This window comes from Triturus cristatus, chromosome 5_1 (genome assembly GCF_964204655.1).
Source record: "Triturus cristatus chromosome 5_1, aTriCri1.1, whole genome shotgun sequence".
In the NCBI taxonomy this organism is placed as follows: Eukaryota; Metazoa; Chordata; class Amphibia; order Caudata; family Salamandridae; genus Triturus; species Triturus cristatus.
Window position 1 is genome coordinate 41974675 of NC_140587.1, and position 18017 is coordinate 41992691.

The window sequence follows — 18017 nt, forward strand, 5'->3', positions numbered from 1 at the left end:
CATGGTTCGGTGGGGGACATCACCCACACTTGTTGACCAGGCTCGAACTCGACGGAGGAGGCATTGTGATCATACCATCTCTTCATGTCTTCCTGGCTGGCCTCGAGGTTCGCCTTGGCCATCTCCCTGAAGCGCCGGGTCTGATTGCGTAGGGCCAGGAGGTATTTGAAGACGTCTGGAGGGGTCTTTAGGGGGGCCAACTCCCAACCTTCCCTGACTAGGCTGAGGGGCCCTCGCACAGGGTGCCCGTACAGGAGTTCGAAAGGGCTAAAGCCGAGGGACTTCTGGGGAACTTCTCGGTAGGCGAAGAGGAGGCACGGGAGTAGTACATCCCACTGGCGACGGAGGGGCTCTTCCAATCCCCCAATCATCCCCTTGAGAGTGCGGTTGAAACGCTCCACTAGTCCGTTCCCTTGGGGGTGATAGGGGGTCGTGAATCTGTAGGTGACCCCGCATTGTTGCCAGAGGGACTTCATGTATTTGGAGATGAAGTTCGTGCCTCGGTCGCTGACGACTTCTCGGGGGAAGCCCACCCGGGAGAAGATCCCCATTAGGGCCCGGCCAACCACCGGAGCTGTCACGGTTTGTAGGGGCACCGCCTCGGGGTAGCGGGTGGCGTGGTCCACCAGTACCAGGATGAACCTGTGTCCTTGTGCCGTGCGGGGGTCCAGGGGCCCCACAATGTCTATTCCTACCCTCTCGAACGGGGTGGTGACCACAGGGAAGGGTTGCAGAGGGGCTTTCAGCTTACGGCCACTCTTCCCGCTGGCTTGGCACGTGGGGCAGGACCGGCAGTGGTTCAGGACGTCGTTCCTCATTTTCGGCCAGAAAAAGTGGGTCACTAGGCGACTGTAAGTCTTGTCCTGGCCCAGGTGTCCAGCCAGGGGGACATCGTGGGCCAGGTTGAGTAGGAAGTCTCTGAAGCGGAGAGGTACCACCAGCACCCGACCGGCCCCTAGCTCCGCGATTCTCTGTTCGCTGTATAGCAGGTCGTTATCCCAATAGACCCAATGAGTTCCGGTGGCGTCCCCTGCGCTCTGGGCGCTGGCTTGCTGTCGGAGTCCCTCGAGGGCGGGGCAGGTCTTTTGCTCCTGGCGGAACTGTTCTTGGGTGGGCCCCCCTTCTTGACGCCACTGAGCCAGGCCGGGAAGGTCCTGGGGTTGCGCGACTCCTTCGGCCGTTGGTTCTGGGGGGTTGGCCTCGTCGTTGTCCTCTACTGGGGCGACCGGGGGTGGAGGTGCTGGCCATTCCGGTTCTTCTGATCGGGGGACAGCACGGGCGGCCATGGACCGGGTGGTTATGCAGGCCCAGTCCGGGAGGCCCAGCATCCCCAGGTGCTCTCTTCTCTCGACGGTGGCCCACGGGGAACTCTCGAGGTCATTCCCCAGGAGGCAGTCCACGGGGGCATCATCCCGGACCGTCACCTTCAACAGGCCGGAGACCCCTCCCCATTCGAATGGGACGCAGGCCATTTGACACAGACTTTCGAAATTGTCGGCTGAGCGGACGGGAGAGAGGATGTTCGGCAGGATCTGCTCGGGCTTCACCAGGTGACAGCGGACGGCCGTCACACTGGCGCCCGTGTCACGTAAGGCCTCGGCCCGACGCCCATTAATGGTCACCCACTGACCGTATTTCCGGGTGTTGGCGGGTAGGGGAGCCCGCGGGACCATGTCTTTTCCCCCGAGGCACGCTAGAACCATGGCGGCCGGTTCCCACTCTGGCCGGGCCGGCTCATATTCTTCCTGTTCCTCTGATAGTCGTTCTTCCCCCAGGGCGGCGGCAGCTACCTGGCGGGGCCTTGGTGTTTGGTTCTGCGGGCAGCTCGGGTCATTGGCGTAGTGGCCGACTCGCTGGCATCGGTGGCACGTGACGTTGGCTCGGAACCCCGGACGCATCGGGGGGTTGCCCTGGCCGGCCGGGGGCGGGGTGCTGGCCACGGGCGTGACCGGGATGGTGTCTCTCCCTCGGCCCTGGCCTCCTCCTCCTCGAGGACGGTGCTGGCCTTGGTTGCTTCGGTTCTGCTCGTGTGGCCCTCTCCGGCCCACTCGGGTGCTTTCCCATCGGTCAGCTTCGGCGGCGAGCTGCCGGGGGTCAGTCAATTTACTGTCGAGGAGGTGCTGCCTGAGCTCGACGAAACAGTTGTTCGACAGGTGCTCCCATACCATAAGGTTAAAGAGTTGTTCGTAGGTCGTGACATGGCTCCCCTTGATCCAACCCTCGAAGGCTCGGCTGAAATAGTTAACGTACTCCACCCAAGTTGTACCCGGGATCCGGGTGCAATCTCTGAACCTCTGGCGGTACATCTCGGGTGTGAGGCCGTAGCGGGTGAGGAGGGCAGCCTTCATGTGGTCGTAGGACGACATTTGGTGATCTGGGAGCTGCAGCAGGGCATCGCGACCTTCGTTGACGAACCTCCCCCATAGTCTGGCTCCCCAATCACTCCGGTCGATCCGGTGGGAGGTCATGGCGATCTCGTAGGCTTTGAACCACTGTTGTATGTCGTCTTCTCGGACATACTCTCGGACAACATCCTTGGGGATGTGGACTTTTTTCTCGGTTGGCCCCGGGGTGTGCGGTCGCTCAGGCACCCCCGGTTCTTTATTCTGTTTCCGAAGTTCTATTTCCGCCAGTTTGCGCTCGTGTTCGAGTGTTATTCTCTTTTCCTCAAGCTCTCTCTGTCTCTGCTTTTCTTCTCGTTCTTCTCGGAGCCGCATATGCTCTAGATTTAGTTTTTGCTCGGCTAACTTGAGTTCACCGTCCATCTTGAGTCGTGCCATTTCCAACTCGTGTAATCTGGTTCTTTCTCTTTCCTGGATCTCCTCCTGCGAGAGGCCCGTTCCCCGCTCCTCGGGAGCCGTGGCGTTCCCCTCCGGTGTGACACTGTTTCGGTCGGAGGGCCCGGCGATCCCAGTTTCTGTCCACGACTCAAGGGCGCGCTTCAAATCATCTTTTGTACTCAGGCCGGTGGTAGCAATGCCTAGTTCCATGCAGAATTCTTTTAGTTCGCGGTGGCTGTATTCTTCCAACTTATCCATTTGGAATCTTTCAGTGGAACCGCTATCTTTGGCTGACATCGTGGTTTTGTCGTGGGGTGAGCTACTCTCTGTACGATTACGCGTTGATTCGGATCGCGCCGCTGGCCACCAATGTTAGACGGACCGGGAGGGTCGGCCGAGGACAAGGGGAGAGGTCTCCGGGGAGAGCCGTCTCCAGCGATCGTACAGATAAATAACTCCCCCCCCCACAGACAGACACCACACAAGGAGAAGATTTAGCGTTCTTTATATGCACTTCTTAAGGTACGATGAAATAGTACAAGGAGGTCTGGACTCAGGGGTCCCCTCGATTTTAGTCTCTCAGGATAGGGAAAGGGTAGCGGGACAGTCTGTTTACCAGTCTGGTAGTTCGGATGAAATGATGATTAGCTCACAATCCTCGAGCTTGGTGGTTTAGCTGGTACGGGCCGCGGCAGCGCCAGCAGGTCCCGGTAGAGATGGTCGGTACACGGTCCGCGGCAGCGCCAGCAGGTCCCGGTGAGGGTGGTCGTTACAACGGGCCGCGGCAGCGCCAGCAGGTCCCGGTGAGGATGGTCGATACAACGGGCCGCGGCAGCGCCAGCAGGTCCCGACGAGGATGGATGTTGCAGAAGGCCGCGGCAGCGCCAGCAGGCAGGACGATAGTTCGCAAGATAGGGCTACGGCAGCGCCAGTAGTCCGTCAAGGCTGAGTTCTCTCGGTGTCTCTCGACTCCAGGATACAACTGCCTTCCTGCTCCGGAGCTGCCCCAGTTATAGGGCAGGCGCCCTTTGATGTCCGGACCCTCGCACTTGGAGGTCGGAGGGCCCGGGATGAAGGTGTCCAGACACCCAGCAGGGGGTGGAGCCAGCGCCTGGGGGAGCTGGAGGCGATCGGCACCTGGCGGGGGAAGAGCCCTTGACGCTTCGTTCTCCCATTGACCTGCCAAGTGGTCCGCTCACCTCCTGGGTGGATGGTGGTGCCGGGATGTCGGGGCCGGCCAGGCCCAGGGTTAGGGTCGGGTGGAGGCCACGCGGCCTCGTGGTGCAGGGCCCAAGATGGCGGCTTGACCCGGCCGGGGGAGCCGGTGGGGGCTAGGGCCCTGTCATGCGGGGAGGGAGCGAGCCCTTCGTGTGGCCTGTCCAACACCCCTTATGAGGCATAAAGTGCTAGGGGTCAGGGTCAGGACAACGGTCAGCTATGGGTAGAATTTAGAATTAATATCAGGGTTGGCCTGGCTTGCCCACTGCTGCTTGAAATTCACACTTATCTTACATAACTTAATTCTGAAAGTTGTGCTTTGTCCTATCTAATGTAAATTTTTTAATGTTGCAACCTGAGCATTCTTCAGAATGTCCCGGACTTATCCCCCGCCCCGCCAGACTGTGCTAGTAGTTGATGTGACCTGCGAGTGAGCCACACTTGTGGACCCAGGTTGACTGGCTCTCCGCCCGCCCTACGGCGTGTGACTGACTGCACCTTATACCTACAGATATCGATTCAACAAAAACACAGGAGTAGCGGAAGTGACCTAACATGATTTGACCTTACTGGCATCAAAGGAAGTGACATCATATGACCTTTCACCCTGAATCTTCCCAGGAAGTTGTGTGGCTTGGCCTTAACTCGGATGCTATCACAATAATTGACATCACTGCAGGTACATTAAAACTGTGTGATTAACACAATACAAATGTCTCTTTTGGATACACTTGTATTAGGGGGCTGACATGACCTTTGAAAGTGGTGGTTTTTATTGCAATACTTGCCCTAAACAAAGCGGATGAACCAGAGCTCTTTGAATGGATTCAGGGGTGGGAGTGCATTTTAAAGCCATCATTTCATACACATCTGCTAAAAGCCACGGGCTATGAAGGGGCAGTCGTTAGATATACGTCTTTTCATGGTGTGCCAAGCCAATGAAACCTGGCCCTCAACAAGAGCTGACCCACATTATTTACAAAATGTACTATGGGCGCCCCATATGCCAAAATATCCCCATTGTTCCATGGCCAGTATATTGCCATGGGTGCCTCTATAAGTCGTGGGTACCTCCTTATGCCAACAATTACATACAATATGCCAGTCCTGAAAGGTTGTTATTAATGTTATCCCTGTACCATGGGTGACCCTTATGTCAATCTTTAGTATGATAGGACCAGCATTTTTGCATGTTTGTTCCCTTCCTATATGCCACGGCTGTCCTCCATTATGCCAAGAATCATCTTCAACGTGCTTGCACCAACCTTATGCCACAGATGTCCCATATATCAAGCATTATCTGATGTGTGCCAGGCTCCTGTCTGCTAATAATTGCCCCAGTATGCCAAGACCAAGTGTTTGCACGGGCTCAAAGCTGGCTGGCAAGCGTAACACCACATTCTCACTCGTGCTAATGCACTTTCACTAACTCACACTCATTCTCACTGTTCCTCAATTATTATCACCCCCTTGCACTCTTTCATTCTCACTCTCTTCCTCTCATTCTTGCACTCACTCACACATTGTCACTCATTCTTAAACTAATAAATTCACAGCTACCCACTCACACTGGCATTTAATCTAATTTATTGCCACTCATATCACTGACTACCACTTTCACTCACTCACACATGCTGATATACACACACACACATACACACCTCCACATAACCACTCTCACACAAACACTCTCACCCACACCCATGCACACAACATACATTAAACCATTTTTTTACTTGCCTGACGCGCCAGTTTTTATTATACTAATAGTGAGACGGCCAGGTTTGTATTTGAACTATTAAATGCAATCTGTTTAATGAGGCTAATTTTATAAGCTCGTACTTCCTCATAAACATGAGGTCTCTTATTAGCCCTGATCTCATGTAACAAAGAATGGTGTGTTACAATGTCTGCATCCATGGTTCTTTAGCACTGTTCTTAGTTCTGCTGATTTGTTGTGAGTTCGGGGTTTTTAATCCACAAGGAAGAGCTTCATTTATAGGGGCAGGTTGACAGGTAGAGGGGGCAGGGGAAGGGGTTCTTGTTCGGTCACGCGCCTAGTGATGCAGTGCGCAACACTGCTCGCGCAGGCGAGAGTCCTTTTGTAGAGGGTTCCGAAACGGACCCTGGAATCGCACACGCTCGTGCGTGTGCGGTTCATTTTGGTCCACGGATTTGGCGTTTGCAGTTGTCTGTTTCAAAAAGACAGCATGCAATAGGCCAAAGGCGGTCGCGTTGTTCCGCCCATGGCCTATTGGTGTCTGTTACCCGCACGCCGACATCTGTTTTCAATTATCGTGCCCAGACACGGGCCCGATAATTTAAAACAGATCGCTTGCTGGGGCGCGCGCGCATTTCACAATTAAGTCATCCGTCAAAATTGATGGAGTCGAAATTATTTATACACACTGGCAAATATAACAATGCTAAGCTAACAAGCGTTTATTTAATTAATAACCTAGCATACCAAAAAGCTCTTTGTTTCGTCCCTGTTGCGTTTCTAGGGTTCAATCGTAGAATTCAAGCACAGAGTGTGCATCGGCAACAGATGGATCCTTCAGCTGTGCATAAGTGCGGAGGCCATATTGGAATGGGCTCACGCTAAAGAAATCTTTCGTCTTTCTCGGGTAGTTTCCCGTTCTCCTTCCATGCTTCGAAGTTACGCCGGAAGTGCTTCAGTGGTTACTCTGGTTGCTAGGTTACAGGCCATGCTTGCAACAGGCCGAGTTGAAGCTTGCGATTGCATAGTAATATAGAAACCCCCTTGTTTTAACCAAGCTTCAGTAACAAAAAGCACCTGTCTGAAGCAGGGTAGATTTCACCAAGACAAAAACCAGGTGGCGGCAGGGCACCGTTCCCTCACACACACACCAGGGTCCAAACGCAGCAGAGTTCATTCTTCCTCAATCTGTGGGACCCTACGCTTTAGCTCTCACTCCCACTCTCTTCGACGGGACATATGTGCAGTTTAAGTGGCAGCTGCTGAAAATCAATTTGTATTTTTCAAAACTCACGAAGAATTTCAGTCCATTTAAATGGAATTATCCGGTTTTCTTGTTGCAGATGAAAACCAGATGTCCCACTGCGGGCTGATTACGTCAGGCCACGGAACTGCAACTCAAAAGCTGGGAATGCCACGTGACACCCAGACTGAATATGTAAATACCCGCCTCAACAAACCACACTGGTATTCACACAGTGTGGAGGCTTGGCAGGCGGCCACTCCCAACACGACACTCGAGTAACTAGTAAACAAGCACTTGCAATGCAATAGGTCTCGCATTTGCGAGAGTTTAACCTATTGGCATTGTAAATGACAGTGCCTTTTATTTACGTTTTAAAAACCAACACATAAATAAAAGGCATTGCTATTTACAATGCCAATGGTTCAAACTCTAACAACTGCGAGACCTATTGCTTTGCAAATGCTTGTTTTTATTTTGTGCTTATCCACTACAGTTTCTATATGTTATGTAAAGATTCACCAAGCAGGCTGTAGTTAAATCTGAGATTTAATCTCCAACAAGTTGCTTCCAGCCCTCTTACAGTTTTCTCATTCCAACTCCCCTTTCTTCATAAGGCCACATTCCACTGTCCTAGTTCCGTATTCCGCATTACATCGGAACATTCCAGCAACTCTACAACAGCGTATTTACTATACCAAACTGCCGGGTAGGGGTGGGTCTGCTCTTTGCTTGTTCTCCATGCAGGCTGCATAGCAGCCTGCAGGGGGAGCATATCCAGCCTCTCGTCCTCTGGCTGAGCGCCCATCCACGGGGCACAGACCAATCACAACACTGCATTGCTATTGGAAGGCTGGGAGACGGGTACCTCCTGCCCTGGAAGCGGGCGGAGAGGAAGAGAGGCGGCGGCGGCAGACAGTAGACAGGTAAGTGTTTATTTTTTTTCTTCATTCCCTCCCCAAACACCCCCTGCCCGACCCCCTACCACTGTTTAATACCAGCCACCACTGATACCAAAGTTAGGTATAGTGTGCACGGAGTCCAGTGGACCCCCAGAGGCTTACAGAGGCATAAGTAGATAATACCAAAAGCTCTATGTGTGGTAGTGTGGTTGAGCAGTTAGGCTTATCAGAGGGCTTTGTTAAGCATTTGTTGTACCCACTCAGGCAAGAAATGATCTTCGGGGGTTTAGACTAACACTGGGTGGGCAGGGGTCAGATTGAGGTAGGTACTGCACTGCCAGCGGCAGTGGGGCGGCCGGATGCAGAGGTCACTGGGCCCAATGTTAGTCAATGGAGACTGGGGCACCAAATAAGGTGCAGATTGCATGTAGGTACCCGCAGTTTCAGGGCACAGGTCCCTGGGGTTAAAGCAAGCACAGGGGGAGTCACAAGGAAGCACCAACCATTCACCACCAGCGGCACAGAGGCAGCTGGGTGCAAATCTGCTTTGGGCACTAAATGCTTTTCAATGGTGAATCTCGGTCCCACAAAGAGGCTGCAGGATCGGTCCAGGAGACTGGAAGAAGGTAACCACTGGCTGGGCAGGTAACTTGGGATGTAGAAGGAGGCTTGGGCACCATCGGTAGGGCTCCCCAAAGTTAGGGGCTGAGGATGCAGGGGCGCCCATTGGGGTTGAATTTATTTTATCTGAGCCAGTCGCGGAGACCCTTCAAGATGAGGCTGCAGGCATCTTCGTGGCGAGAGGGGACACACCTCTCCTAACTACTGATTTTGACGCCGACCTTGCTGCCAAAAGTGGAGCTTGCTCGGGGGGGGGGGGGGGGGGGGCAGCTATCTCCATTAGCTGGAGAGGCCCTGGCTAGAATATCACATATTTACATGCTCCTTGCGCCACCGGTGCGTCACTTTTTGTGATGCACCAGCGGCGCATTTCACTGCCCATATGCACAAGGACAGGAAAAGCCTCCTTGCGTGACTTTGCCTGTCCTTGTAAATATGGCCCCTTTACACACAGCACTTTGCGTGAAAGGGGCATTTCATGGGTGTTGCTGTGGGTTTTCCCACGCAACACCCCTGGAACCGGGCACATTTCCAGATTTACAAGAAATTGTGAACCTGGAAATGCGTCTGAATTCTATGCCTCCCCAGGGGAGGTGTAGGGAGGTGCAACGAGGAGAAATGTATTAATTTCTCCTCGTTTTTTCCCTCTTTCTAAGTGTGCTGCATTCTGCAGCACACATAGAATGAGGTAAATAACCTCAGGTGTCCCTCCTGCACATAAACAATCATTAAAAAAATGATGTTTTGCAAGTTCTATGTGTGCTAAGCCCACATAGAGGTTGAAAACCAACATTTCAGATTGTTTATGAGCAGGAAGGGAATCTTCCCCATGGCACAAGCATCCTTGCACCAGGGTGCAAGGGTGCCTGCGTCAGGGCATGGCAGCCCATTGTACACCAGCGCAGGGGAGACCACCAGAATGCGACATATTATTGTAAATATGTCGCATCCCTGTGCTTTGAAAGTGCCGCAGCGTGGCGCAGCCAAAGGGCTGCAGTAGCACGCTGCAGCACTTTCTTGTAAATGAGGCACCAAGGACATAAGTGCCTTGACGGAACGGTGATGGTGTGACCATGTGGGTGGATGCCGTGGCGTCGTTCCGGCGACCGCGGCACCGGTGGCGGGCGGGGAGTCAGCCAGCGCCGCCTTTAAATGCGCGGAGGTGCTGCTGGGGAAGGGGGGTGTCTCTGGATCCAGTCTGACACCTGGGGGTGCTTCTGGGGTGAGGAATCCATAACTAATCTATGTCTCTTACAGATACATTGTTACCGGAGGTAAGTAAATTGTCCTCTTCGGCTGGCGTGGCCCTGCAATCCTTGAATGTGCTGTCCCTTCTGGGCAGGTAACACCCATACCCATACTTATCAGAACATGGCCAGTGAGATCTTGACAGGTTTCATTTGAAGACCTTAGGGTCTCTTTGGCTCAAAAGATACATGATGGACAGAGTGCTGCAAAATATGTATTATTTGTTGGTCTGGATACCCCTGGATTGTACTAACAGGGCTATTGCCACCAGGGTCATGCTTAGATGGCGCACCTGGATGCAGTGCACATCATTCTCAGGAAATGACCAAGCATCCTTTATGACTTGCCCTTTGATGGGTTCAGATTGTTTGGTGGAAAAGCCAATTTGTCACTTAAATGTTTTAAAAAGAATCTAACCAGGGCACAATCTTTGGAATTATAGCCTTAGTCAAGCAGTGCCACCAACAGTACTGGAAATACAGAGGCTATTTGAGAAACCTAGCCTACCGACAATATCGGCCTTCCCAACCTGTGTACCAGTGGCAGGTCCCGGTCGTTAGGCCAGAGGATGTGGCTAAGGCTATTCGTACCAGCATGGATGCCAGTCTTCCAACTCCTACTCCCCAGTTCTAGGGGTGCCAAGCCACTTTGGTTTGCCGTCATGCACTCACGACCAGAGGGTAGGGGCCAAGATACGGCATTTCCTCCCAGCTGGAGTTCCATTACATCAAACCTGTGGATCTTGTAAATTGTGCAATGGGGCTAACTCCTGCCTTTCATGCCCTCCCTGTTCCACATTCCTCCATTATTGGAACATCTTTTAGGAGACCCCTCCACTATATTGACACAAGAAGTCAACCTTTTGCTCGCCAAAGGTGCCATTGAGAGGCTGCGGGGGTTCAAAGAGGGGAGTGGGGTGCTAATCACGGTACTTCCTCTTGCCCAATAGCACAGACCTCACATCTACACTAGACCTGCGACCGTTGAATGCCCTTCTGAGGCCATTCAAAATTTTCCCATATGCATCATATCCATCCTCGTGTGAACCCAGAAAACTGGAGGGTGTCTGTCAACTAGCTGGATATGTATTTTCATAAACCTATACTGCAGTCCCCCACAAAGTACCTGCGGCTCAAGATGTGGGCGGAGAACTTCCATTGTCAAGTGCTCTATTTCATCTTCACCTCTGCCCCTCAGGTGTTCATGAAACAAAAAACAAACAAGACAAAATTCACCTACAGAAAATTAACAGATTATACAAGTTAGCTATCAAAAAAGCAGCAAAGAAAAGGTACTATTCAGACAGAATTCAAAATGCTAAAAGTGCAAAAAAGAGTTCTATAAAATCATTGTGTTACTGAAGATTTCACAGACAAACTGGTAAATCATTTTATGGACAAAGCAGACACGTTGGACTCGTACTTAAAACAGAGACAAAGCACCAGCACTAACCCTTTTACAAAAACAACAATCCAAGAATACTCTAACCCAGCCTCTCCGTTCCTTCAAACACATCTCACACGATGAATTTATGGACCTTGCCAGAGCAAGCAGGCCTGCCGACAGCCCTTCTGGCCTGTGTCTGGCGCAAACTTTCAAGACAATTCTTCTAACGACCTCTGCTGCCGATCCTATAAGAAGGATCATCAATGATTCCTTAACTACCGGAATATTTCCAGAAGAACTCAAAGAGTCATACATACGCCCTTTACTGAAGAAAACAAACTTGGACCCGCTGCTACCCCGACAACTGCAGACCCATTACAAATGGACCTTTCCTGGGCAAACTGATGGAAAGAGCATCCTTCGCCCAGATGCCACAATTCATTGAAGACAATGCCATACTTTCAGACTTCCAAACGGGATGCCGTCCGGGTAGAGGCACTGAATCTGCCCTCCTTGCCATCTGGGATGACCTGAAGAACACAGTTGATCGCAACGGGGTTGCTGCACTCATGGGCATGCGCAGAAAGTTTTCCTGGGGGTGGCATTTTTACTTCATCACCATCCTCCGACATGATTGAGCACAAGTGTTAAATAAATAAAAAATCGAATAAGACAAAGAGCTTAAATAAACAAAGAAAACCATAGGCGGGGGGGGGGGCGAGAAAAATCTTGTGAGGCGCCACAGCAGATGACCTGGAAACTACAATGAAACAGAGGAAGAAACTAAAAATGGCCGGGAAAAAACCCTCTAAATCAGATTGATGTGGTTCTAGAGAGATCCACATCAGCAAATCTTTCATTGATGATACTGCGGACGATTGTATCAAATTCAGGAGCTAGTGGGCTCAGCCTCGCTGAGCCACATTGTCTAGAACAATATTAATGAAGCACCTCATTAAGTACCAAAGCCACGACTGATTCCATCTATCTGCTTGGACAGAAACTCACAGAGGAAAGTCCTCTTTAGAATCTGTGGAAAAGCAACAGAGGGAGATCTCAGTGCAGAAGTAAAGGCGGGGTGCAAGAAAACTGAAACAAGGAAAGCAGGGGACTGATAAATGGGTAGGTTTTAGGTGTACTCTGCGAGTCATTGAATACGAAAGTGTCAGGGCTACATGTCCTCCAACGCACACCTCTTTAGAACAGAGGCAGAGACCAAAATGCAAACAATAAGGATGGACAGAACGGAGTTCATGGGTTTGGCGAGGTGGAGTTCTGAGAGACGTGGGAGTTACATTCAGCTAGGAGTAGGGGGCAAGAAAATGGAGGACAAGCTTGATGCTGTATTTTACGTTATTCAGGGGCCTTGCCCATTCTAGAGAAGAAACTGTGTTTTGAGGTCACTTAATGAAAAGGTGATGTGATGAGAGTAAAAAAGTACCGTAGATGGAGCAGTAGGGGGGGTGCTAAAGCTAGGACACTGATGTCCAAGGCTAAGAGGTACATTTAGGAGAAAAGTAATCTGCAAAAGAGGGAGGTCCGGAAGCAATAAATCATATCAAGTAAGACTTGCTGTGGATTGATAAGAGATCACTAAAAGGTGGAGATAGACAAATACAGTTGCTTCTAGTTTTAAGAAAAAGGGGGTGGGGTAACCAGTCAAGTTAACATTCTACGTCTTAATTTGTCTAGAGGGTCCGGGTCAGACATAATACCTGGAATCACTGAGATATGGCAGTGCTGGCCTGATACCGGTAAGTTCTAGAAAGGTCTAAAAGATCAGTGTGGAGAAGGTGTCTGGTAGGCCTAAGAGGAGACCAATATCCCAATGCAAAGTGGACAGGGCCTCGAACCCAAAGAACCAGGTAAAGTGGTGAGAGAGATAGCCGAGAGTCAAATACAGGCTAGGTTATTGCATAGTAGATGGTAATGGTATGATGTATTAAGTTTTTCGTTGACCATTCTATTAGTTTAAAAACTAAGGGGGTGGGGAATTATTTTTAGTTTTTTCTTGTCTCAATAATAACATGGACTTTATTCAACTTTAAAGTTTGCCTGGGCTGGTTTCATTGCCCCTTTTCGTCCTTCAATGATGAGCCAATTAGTTTGATCCCAAAGAGATACTTCTCCAATTCCTAGCCCAAGAGCAGTGGCTTCAAATATGCGCGCCCCATGTTGACGCCATTGTATACACACACATGCATAGTCTCCACACCCATTCCTGCCTAAAGAGCTGCACTTCACACCGACAACGCCCCTCTGGAGCTGGAGGTTACATTTTGTTCAAAATAGTGACACCTCGCACAGATCCCAACAAAAGCATAGCGCTTTGCAGACACTTCTTCAAAAGAACTGCATCTCTCAAATACACCAAGGAAGAGTCCTTCCTTTCTTAGACACTGCCCGTTGGTGCTGCATAATTAAGGCAACAAGATGCCTGCAAGTTACAGGGAGACTTACTTTTCCAGACCTGTGTTTTGCTTTTACATTATTAGCTAGTGTGTTCGCAACCCCCTCGCAACCCCACCCCTCGCAACCCCCCCTCCCCTCGCAATCCCCCCTCCCTCGCGACTGCTTCCTCGCTCTTTGAAGAATGTTTTTGCGTGCATTGGAAAATAAAATGCATACTGCGCGTGTGGCTCTGTATTCACAAACGTGTTTTTTTTTAAACCATCCTGCTTTCGTTTTTTAATGATATAAGCAATGGGCATTAGGTCTCACTAGGCGCTATAGATAGATAATTCCTGATGTTCAACCGATTGTGAGATGTGCTCTGTCGTAAGTCACTGCTTGAGTCCAGTTCTCCCGCTGCTGACAGCTGCCTCCCCCCTCCTTTGTTCCCCCTCTTCCCTCTCTGTCTCGCTCCTGGAGTAAAAACCGGTCGGAGACTTCCAGAAACAGGTATTACCTTCTCTTTCCTCCTTTCGTTTATTTGCTTCCTTGTAAAATGGATCCAAAAAAGATAAACACTTGCTGGAAACGTAGTCTTTTGCTGACATTTTTCAATTTCTAAGTGCAGCCTCAGGGTAGAGAGAAATAAAACATTCAAAATATGAAAAATAACTAACTAACTAAAGCAAGGTGGCCATATTGATTTATTCACACCTAAACACATTAGCGCCACTTTACAGTGTTTGCCTGTGAAGCCCTACTTTTGTCGCCTCCTCGCTCTTTGAACATCCATGTTTTCCCTGGGTGGGAAAGCACACTATTCCTGGAGGTACTGAAATACCTGCTTGTTGGGTCCATTGGAAAACAAAATGCATACTGTGGCTCTGTATTCACAAACGTGGTCTTTTTAAACCATTCTGCTTTCGTTTTGTAATGATAAAAGCAATGGGCATTAGCTCAGCTCCGTTACTCTCACACGTTCCTTCCTGCACCCTTGTTCCCTTATGTCACTGTTTCCTTTTCTTTCTATTCCCCGGGTTAACTGACTTTTCTCTCCTGCTCTGGGGGTGAAGGCCGATGATGAGAAATATGCCCCAGACCGGACGCCGGACCTTAAAAGAGTGGCAGCGCTAAGTGCCCACCACCTGCAATCACCGGTACATATTAGGCGCTATAGTAGAGTCTACAGATAGTTCATCCGATTCTTGTGTGAGATGTGCTCTGTCGTAACTACTTGTCATTTGCTATGACGGGGGAATGGAGGTGCGGAGACAGAGAAAGAGACGAGGGAGAAAGGGATACTGAGATGTAGGGAGGGATAGCAAGCAAGATGGATGTGACAGCAACAAGATAGGAAGAGATAGCAAGATAGAAAGAGGAAGCAAGATAGGGAGAGAGGAGAGCATGGGGGTTGCGAGACAATGGAAGGGGCAGCAAGAGACAGTCACCGGGCAGTGTCAGCAGCCCCCAGCCAGTGACAGAGGAGGGGAGATGCTGAGATAGCGAAAGAGATAAGGTAGGAAGGGATACTTAGATGATGGGAAAGTGAGAGTGTCACTGGAAGAGAGTGACGGCGATAGAGCAGCTTGCAGCCACTTACAGGTGAAGGTGGTGAATTCTGGGAAAGAGATAGGTAAAGAGAAAAGAGACAGTTCACAGAGGCACTTTCACAATTGCTTTATTAACCTTCCTGCTTTCTCAAATTTGCTTGAAAATGCACCGTTTTTCTTCTCTTTTTTCAAAATTTTCACGGGAAGAGAATCGCAACGAACCCTCCTTTATGGTGGTTCGGGCTCGCTCGCTAGCCTCGCTCGCAATGGTGCAGTATACCAATCATTTTACGCCCACCACTTTCAAATGTCACCAGCCGCCCCTGCTTAATACCAGCACAGTACTCCCAGAGACATAGCCGACATAAGTGGCTTGAGCTGCAACTCCCCTGAGAGGCCCTCCTCAGAAATAACCCCCAAAGCACACACAGAAAAGAGCGAAACCCCACAAATATGCTGCCACAACGAGCTGTCAATTAAGTCATTGTATGCCCGCCTCCCCTCCATCCCCCCAATGCAAAACGACAATCCTATTTCTGTTCATGAAATGGGGCTAGCTCACTTCACACTCACCACAGGTACTAAGCCAACTTCTAGGCGGAGTTGCATCACAAACACACAATGCACCTCCTCTCAAGTTTCGCATAACCAACGGAAACCCTTACCCCTAATAAAGCACCTTACATAGCATTCCTCTATGTACCAATATTTCACACAGCCCGAGATGTACTTTAACAAAAATCTTCACCAATTAAATAAACGATTTATCATACCGACACTTTCAGGATACCAGAAAGAAGCTAAACATGCCATAATCTTGCTGCTAATTTAAGCAACATTTTGTATCTAAAAGGTGTAAACCAACTCCAAAAGCAAGAACGTCAATATAGTTTCAGTGATGGCCCTTGTGCACTCACTATTCAGAAATGAACTAAGGTTTTTGCCTGAAAAGCAAAGGATATGATTACAGGGCCCAGAAGGGACCTGTTTCAAAGTCCATTGCTTAAATCCTTACAAAACATAAGGAGTATGGTTTTAAAAGACCACATTCATGAACATAAAGCTGCAGTACACATTGTATAAACTAATGTAAGGAAAATAGTTGATAAGGATCACATTAAACATTTTCTACACCACTCATCAACCAGATATCGCATTACCTCCAGCAATGGTGAACTTCCTCACCTGAGGAAAACAATGCTATGCAAAGACGAGAAAAAATTAAAGTAGTGCTTCACTGGCAAAGTCTGTAAAGTGGCACTAATGTGTTTGGGTGTGAATAAAACCAAGCTGGCCACTTTGTGACCACTCTGTCTTGCTTTATTTAGTTATTTTTGTTGTTGTATTTTTACATTTTATTTTCTCTCCATCCCAAGGCTGCACTTTGGAATAGAAAAATTTCAGAAAAAGACATTTCCAGCAAAAGTATTACTTCCTTTTTAGATCCATTTCAAAAGTGAACGAATGAAGCAAAGGAGAGGAAAGAGAGGGAAGTCAGTTCTTGGAGTCACGGTTTTCAGCAAGTGAGGAGCTAGACAGAAAACAGGAAAGGTAATGCTTACTTCAAACTGTGGGAGCAGCCATGCCCGGACCTTCTCTCTTACCGATCTGCAGCAGTTTTCCCGCTCATCAAGCAGGGCCGTCATGCAAGCGCTTTCTCACGCTCTTAATATTGACGGCCCTGCAGACAAACACCACTTTGGGGGCTGTCAATAATGACACAAGAAGTTATCGTAAGGCGCGTCCCCTCGCGCCTTAAAGTAACTACTTGTATCATTTTGTGTGAGCCTGCTGCCTCGTAGTTGACGTGGGGGCTGACGTGGGGGAGGGTGGGAGGGGCAAGTTACGGAGTGCCTGAGTTTGTCTGAGAAAAAGAAACCAGGCAGCTGAATTGAATCAAGTGCAACTTATTTAAAGGGGCACCGCCTCCCCTTATTAAATCTTGCACACAGGGCCAATTTCAGCTCAAAATTAAGTCACCCGCCACGGACGGACCAGAAATCCAGGGGGGAGGGAAGCGCCCCTCCTTGCCACCCCTGCGGACGCCCATGGCTGCGCTACTCCTTTTGGACCTCTTGGCTGCCTTTGACACGGTTGGCCATGATACTCTGATACAAAGACTCTACAAATCTGGCATAGAGGGGACTGCTTTAGACTGGATCACGTCCTACCTTCGAAACAGAACTGTCATCCATACCCACCTTTCTCATCCAAACCGTACTCCATAAAAGCTGGGGTCCCTCAAGGCTCTATCATCTCGCCCATGCTTTTCAACATCTTCATGAAGTCAATTTCACCTCAAGTGCTATAACTATGCAGATGATACGCAAATACTCCTTCAACTGGAATGCCCCAAAGACATTGGAAACTCGCCAATTTTTAGTTGTCTCAGAGCCTTGGCTCAGTGGATGACTTGGAGCCATCTCAAATTGAATGCTTCCAAAACGGAAATACTCACGTGTGACAATTGGAAACATTATGACCCACTTGCTGCCTGGCCAAATGAACTGGGATTACTGCCCAAATTATCGAAGGAAGTAAGAAACCCCGGAATGACCATGGACTCCAAGCTGTCAATGAATGCCCAAGTGGGCAAACTAGCAAGATCAAGCTTTGTTACTATAAGAATGCTGAGACGAATCTTCCCCCATTTGGGATTTCCACACAAGGTGCAAGCCACCATCTCCCTTGTTCTGTCCAAACTCGATTACGCCAATAACCTCTACCACAGATCACCTTTAACGACTATGAAAAGACGACAGCGGATTCAGAATTCGGCTGCTAGACTACTCTTGCATATCAAACCGCGAGACCACATCTCCCCTGCCTTGAAAGCCATGCATTGGTTACCCGTTGCCAGAAGATCCACGTTCAAGCTGCTTTGGATCACCCACAAAGCGATACATGGAATGGGACCGCTCTTCATCAGGAATAAAATCACCAAACACATTCATCATA